A 7,726-nucleotide genomic window follows, 5' to 3' on the forward strand; every position below is an offset into this window, starting at 1 on the left:
ACTCACATAGTGGCGTCCCCATCTTGAATAATTGATATAATTGATATTGATATAACACAAACTATAGTTCAAGAAACATTTTTTGTATAACTCTTCAGCTAAAAGTTTAAAGATGATTAAATATATGTTCAATTTTTTTTTTAATTCCATAAAAAAGGAGTCCGTGGAAGTTTTTGGGTTCAAAATAAACAATATGCGTGCTGTGTCAGTTGGATACTACATGGGCTACGCACATTGAAAAACAATATCTATTTTGGCTCCATAAATGCTTGAGTTTTAAAAATGTTTGTGCAATTAAATCTTCAGTTCTACTCGACCGATTTTATCAATTAATAAGTCGTTGGAAAGCTTAATTCGTGTAGATTTGCAAATAATTATGAAAGTTTTTTAGGACTTATAGTGAAAACTAAAAAACACGTTTCCATAAAAACTACATTGAAAACGGGCGTTTTCACATTTGTTATTTGGAGGCAACTTTTGGCTGCCTTTATTGAGAATTTTCAAGAAATGCATAATAGTAATTTGTATGAAACTTTATTCTCTATCAGAATATAACCTTCCACTTTGGTTGATTTCCTCACAATTTAAAAGTTATGTGCAAAAATGATAAGCAACCTCAGAATTTTTAATGGTGAGCAAATACTGAGTTAGAGATATTTTTGTTAACTTTGGACTACCAAATATACAGCTTTGTACAACTGGATAGATTTGGTTAACTAATGTGTCGTTGTAAAGCTTAGTTAGTAACTTTTTCAGGTATAATTCCTGGTTCCTGGACCATAGACAAGACAAAATATCATATTACAAATTTCAAAATCTCAAAATTAACTCGTATATCCGCCATTTTGTTTTTTTTCACAAAAACATTTTTAATTCAAGAAAGGCTTGTTGTACAAAAATGAAATTTGGTTTATGGCTTTATTACCTTAAGAACTAATTAAATATTAAACAAAATATATTTTAGGTTGTTTATTTTCAAAATAGTGGCCTCTTAAAAGTTTAAAACGTAAATAACTCAACAAGTCTATATGAAAAAAATGTAACTGTCAAACTTTTAAAAGAGAATCGAATTACAAATCTTATGATACCAAAATTAAGAAAAAAGGTTCATTAATGAGAAAACTCATTTTTAAGAAAATATGATCATGTCAATACCAACTGTTATGTAAAACCCCTACTAGTAGGCCACATCAATCAGCTGTTTTATGCTTGTTTACAATTATCAGCTGTTTGAAACAATACATTGTTAAAAATTGTAACCTGTTGTTAAACTCTTCCTTTACTCATATTTGGGTTAAAATACGGTGGTGGCGTCATCATCTCAAACAATTGATAATTGGTAATATTTTAAGGTTATTTGAGCATGTAAAATGTCATTATTTCGGTTTTTACTCGTCGCCAAAAAGTATTGTGACCGTACTATTTCATTATACGCACACTGAAAACAATACAGGGTGGTAAAAAAATCCCAGGACAGTTAAATATTTTAAAAAATAATGTAGATAGAGCTACAATACTTGTTACAAAGTTACAGGGCATAATACTCTATTTTAACACATATTCAGTGATCCAATAACTCTTCAGGGGGACGGCCCACAAGGAGTTGGAAGAAAATCTTAAATGGAAGCATAGGTCAATATGCACATAAAATTAAAGGTCCTTTTTAGTAGAATACAATGCCGCAAACCGCGTTGATCCTGCGCAAAATGGCAGATGTTCAAAGATTTCTTGAATCCGCCATTTTGAATCATTGAACGACTACCATTTTTTACTCAGGCATTCTTTTGAGCTTGCATTTACGGCATCGTAAGCTACTAGTGAAGACCTTTAATTTGATGTGCATATCGACCTATGCTTACGTTAACAATTTTTTTCCGATCCCTGAGGAGTAAGCGTATAATAGCAACTAGAGTACATGTTGATCGAATTCGAGCAATTGCAAAGTACTACAGGAGTTATTTCAAAACGAATAACAGTAATAATTCATATTTACAATGAATTTAAAAGAGTCAACTCAAAGATTACCGGTGTGTAACTCATACCATGTCTATCTTCGTTAATGATAAACCTAAAGCATTCCGGCCGGTTTTCTCCTTCTCAAAATGCCTCACTGTACAGGCAACACAGGTCATTGATAGAGGGCCAATTGAGAACGAAAAGTTGTTTTGGGGTAGTGTTAGGGCGCATTTTTAACCTAATAGTTGAGCCTATTTCGTGTCACTGTTCTGTAGCTGCGGTTGTTATCACGATTACGCCTCCTGTCTATGTTTCGCTGTCGACACGTCGGAGGCGTTTAAAAGAAAAAAAAACAACAAATAAACAAATTATAGCTACACAAAACAACGCTAAATGCACAAATTTAAGTTACAATTATGCTAACACGATCCGTCATAGCGACACAAAACAACGATAAATACACAAAAATTTAAGATACAACCATACTAACACGATCCGTCTTGGGGGTTATGTTTACACAAACTCAAATAGTAAATAAACGTACGCAATGCGTTTTATTGAATTTAAAAATAAATAACAGCAATTTACAGCTGATCAAAATTTAAACAATTATGTTCTTCATAAGGATAGCATGGGAACTTTCAAAACCACTGGGGCAGAGCCCAAGGGACTTTTTTCAAACATGTAAGACCAGTTTGCAAATCTACGCGATACGCTCTTTCCAATGAGACGTCAATGGATAAAATCGGTTAAGAAATGGCGGAGGAGTTCAACCGACAAAGTTTCATGTAGCGTATTAATTATATAGATGTAAATTAAATGAATCTTTAAACAACTGTCATTTTGCGCAGGATCAACCTTTTGAAGTGCGGTTTGCGGCATTGTATTCTACTAAAAAGGACCTTTAATTTTATGTGCATATTGACCTATGCTTCCATTTAAGATTTTCTCCCGACTCCTTGTGGGCCGCCCCCCTGAAGAGTTATTGGATCACTGAATATGTGTTAAAATAGAGTTTTATGTTCTGTAACTTTGTACCAAGTATTGTAGCTCTATCTACATTATTTTTTAAAATATTTAACTGTCCTGGGACTTTTTTACCACCCTGTATATATCTTACGTATTAAAAAAAATTGGTTTTTCTTTTCCTAGTTCGTTTGGCTCTTCTAACCATCCGATTTTCATGATTGAGGTCTCAAATTGAAGGTATGCACGCACAGATTTCACATAACGCATCGACATACATCTATCTGCTGTATTACTCGAACAAAAAAACAAAAATTTGATTTATTTTATAATTCTTACTTCAATTTAAGATGTACAGTTTAAATGTATTTAAATATACAATTTAAATGTATTTCACCAGTTATAATTATATAATCCTATATATTTCGGTCTAAGAACCTTCAGTGAAATACCGCCTTCCGTTTAAGCTAATTTATTCAAATCGGACAAGTTTCAAGCAAACGCAATGTGAAAAATTGACATACATTTTTTTTTTAAGTCTTTATATGATTAATAATCAATAGCTCCAGTATTGTTTATGGGGCTTCATATGTTTTAGCCTAAAAATAATCACTAAATTATCAGGTTTAATTTGAGCTATTGATAGTTTGAATCAGTTAAGTTCAAGATACTCTATTACTCAATCAAAAATCATAAATTTGATTTTTTCTCATAAATTTATATATTTCAACGCTGCGGAGCAGCATGGGTCCTCTAGTTTATTTTAAGCTCCATATATGCTTATATATCATGTTTATAAAGCAGAAATAAGAACTGTCAACAATTTAATGTTTGCTAACAGCTGAATAATTAAATAGAGCAATAACAAGATTAGGAAAATCTGATATCTTGTATTTACAAAAGATAAAGATAATTGAAGAATGTCATAATAGCTTACTTAAACTTTATTCATGAACTCGTCGTCAACAAATCTTTAACCCTCTCGGTCACTGAGTCCTAGTAGGACGAAACAAGTATATTTGTTATGGAAAATATCTAACCAAATTTTTATTGTAACCATAGTATTTGAATTCCTAAGATACCATTCCACATTATAAAAATGGAAAATACCTCCAACTGCTGATGCGTGATTTAAGTTACTATCTTTATTCCACACAACGAATGTCATGAAAAAATAAACAACGAATGTAGAAATATACATGATCAAATTTTCTCCCGGTTATCAGCATTGCGCAGTTCGTACACTATTTATTTGTCAAACGAAACTCAAATTAAAATAAAACATTCATTTGGTTAAACTAATATATCGGATTGATTAACATAAATAGTTTATACAAGCCAACTATCAGGTCTATTTCATGAAAAAAAAATCAAGCAGCCCCTAAATAAAATACAAAGATAAACGGTATTTGTTCATTATTATGTCTCTTATTGCTGACAATATTCCCGTGGCGGAGCACGGGCGGTTAACTACTGTAGTTAGAATAAATTTGTAATACCAGTGTTGCCAAACTTTAGGTTTTAAAAAATTATATTTTTCCAAACTGTTTTCATCTAGGCTAATAGTAATGCATGTTCAATATAATATTCTTTTTGAATGGGAGAAAGAGTGTATTTTTACAACTCATAAAATGGTACTTTTTATGTGAATAGCCATGAAGTATCTCACTATAGGACTTAAATTCCATTTTGTAGCCCCTGAACTACTTAGTATAGACCAAACTAAAACATACCTCGTCTTGCAGTTCAAATAGTGTGTTTAAAATTTATATAAATGTATACATACATACATACATTTAAATACAAAACAAATGTGGGGGAACCTCAAACTGCATAAATATTGGGAACCAAGTATAGTACAGTAGTTTTGAACTATTAAAATAGCTAGCACAGAATAAACATATCAAAAATCTACTGCGATTATTTATAGTATCGAAACGGTGACATTCTAATTACTCAGCGTACTTTATAACCTCAACAGTATAATGTATAGGTTATGAAATGCAAATCTTTACAGTGGTGGAGTGCATTAGAAGTTGAATGCAGTTGATATGCAGCTATTTCTTACACCAATATGAGTACATACCTGGTCTTTACAACGAAAACTACACACTGTATTGATTGAAAACGTACACAATCGCTTATTGTTGTTTTGTGACTGAATTACTGCGTCTTGCTTTTAATAGGTTGTAAACATTGCTGAAAACACCTCGGCAGATGATGATAAGAATTTACAATGATAAAACACGGTGTTCTTATGTTTCGTGTTTGATTTCACTTTCTCTTTATTAGCGAATTTCCCATATAGGTAATAAACTATTACCGTAGGTCTCGTGGTAAGACCTGGACCCGGGACCGATTTACTGTTTCGTTTTGAGGTCCCCAGAGGCCAAAAACACCATCCGTTCAAATTGATAGATATGTATATTTATATAAAAATGTGCCCAGACAGACACCACATCCATTTTTAATAGTATAGTTAGATAGATAGATAGATAGTACAGTATAACAGTGGCTAGATTAATCACATTCCCTTGCTTATTTCTAATATTCCTAATACTTATGGATTCACTGAAGATACATTTCATGTGTTTTTTTGTCCGATTTTGTTTGGGTGTACTGATGTCTCAAATTTTCCCTTACATTTTACGATTTTAAATTAATACGACAAAATAGAACGATATATTTGCAATCTGATTCGTATTCTTTGTTTTGTAACCAAAGATTAAAAATCTCATTAAATTATCCTTAAACGAGGGAATCAATTTCAAGCGTATCTGAAAAGACTTAATATTTTACAAAAGTACGAGAAATACGTTGTATCCTAAATCAACGGCCACTAAGGCAAATTCAATAGTTATTTATATTTATGTGGGATACGAGAGAAATGGATCTGTGGAAACGGTCTCGAGTGCACCAAAGGCAGTTTGCACTCGTGTTACACAATATTATATTTTCCCTACCGTTACTATAAATCATATAAATAATTAGTCTTTCAAACACTGTACAACACGTTTTTAGGTTAGGTTAAATCCAATTTTAACGAAATGGGAAACTTTAAGCGTTGCCAACTTATTTTCAAGCGTACACGGATTACGTGCATAATAAAATCACTGTTTTGTGTTGTTTGGTTGGAATACTGGTGTGCGCCAAAGTAAAAACTGTGCACCAAAGTACAGTAATGCTTTCTGTAAGGATATGTGCAAGAAAGTTGGGTGACTTTAGAAAAATGGTGATTTATGACGTTGCTAACATTATTTTCAAACACCCAACACAACGTCTCAAAAGACTGGTTGGCCAATGATTACGTACGATAAGAGGTCGAGTCCAAGGTCATGTGTTATCTTAACAGTTTTTGCTTTTCTGCAATCTTCCCTCGGGTCCACGTAGAGCTGTTGTGCGCAACGTTTTTTATATTTTATCAGCTGATAACTCTACCATCATTCTGCCACTGACCGACTACAACTGGTGTTATATCATCGTCAGAAAGAGTGAAGGAGACGTGATGCATTCAAACTTTGCATTCAACGAACTGGTGAAAATAGGATTACGTGATTGCCTCGGTTTACTAGAATGGTTATTTTCCTACAGCCACCCTACAAAGTGGGCTTTCTTGCACAGATTATAGTACAGAAAGCCTTACTTTGGCACACAGTTTTTACTTTGGTGCACACTAGTATTCCAACCAAGCAACACAAAACAGCGTGCTTTTATTATGCACGTAATCCGTAAGATGTTACCACTACGATCAGCTGGTGCAGCGTTTCCCTTTCGTTAAATGGTTGGATTTAACCAGATTTAACCTAACCTAAAAACGTGTTGTACAGTGTTTTAAAGACTAATTATTTATATGGTTTCTAATAACTGTATGAAGAATAATGTGTAATGCGAGTGCGAACTGCCTTCTTTGCTGCACTCGAGAAACTTTCCACAAATGACCTATTGTGTATAAATAAATAACTATTGTTTAACTATGTAGTGTTACTTTGCATTCGTGTTAAACATTATATTTTCCCCACAGTTACTATAAAGCATAGAAATAATCAGTCTTTCAAACAGTAAACGACACGTTTTAGGTTAGGAAATCTAATTGTTGAACGAAATGGGAAACAGCTGCAACAGCTGATTTTAGTCGTCGTCGTAGTATCTTTAATAAATTATTTTCAAATCAGGATACAACATCATAAGGGGGGTTAAAACAGGTGGCTACCTCGTTTAAGAATACATCGATAAGAAACTTGATGTTTGGAGTGTAAACTTGGCTTTTGGGTCAAACACCGCGGTGTGGAAGACATGCTTTCTCTTTGTACATGGCAACAAGCAATAGTCTATCTACTCTTAGAACATTCCAGTGCTTGTACGTAACCACTTGCTAAAATAATGTTGCCGTTTTTAGCTTCAATATAATATTATGATTAGTACCTGGGGACCGAGCATTGCTCGAGGCGTTTGATTTGTTTAAGAGGTTAAAAAATAAAACCCTATAAGTCTACGAATATTATAAGTTTTTCTACGAATAATTAAGCTGTAAAGTCAATTAATTTTCGGATAAAATTTCTGTAAAGTCATTCGAATTTAATTTGCTTAACACACTTTTCATGTGGACGAGCAATCTATTTTGAAAAGTTCTACATTAAACTTCAATATTGAAACTCATGCATGATTATATCATCTGTTGACCGTTATTGCGTTAGTCACTGGGATCGTGGAACATCTAAACTAACAACGCATCAATTCCGGTGGCGCATCGTCGAAAACTACAAAACGTCCTTTGGCTTTCCTCTAGACTTTTGGTTCAATATTA

Source organism: Macrosteles quadrilineatus, unplaced genomic scaffold (assembly GCF_028750875.1).
Source record: "Macrosteles quadrilineatus isolate MER2022 unplaced genomic scaffold, UCM_ALF_1.0 Scaffold_3__2_contigs__length_128488019, whole genome shotgun sequence".
NCBI classification, from domain to species: domain Eukaryota; kingdom Metazoa; phylum Arthropoda; class Insecta; order Hemiptera; family Cicadellidae; genus Macrosteles; species Macrosteles quadrilineatus.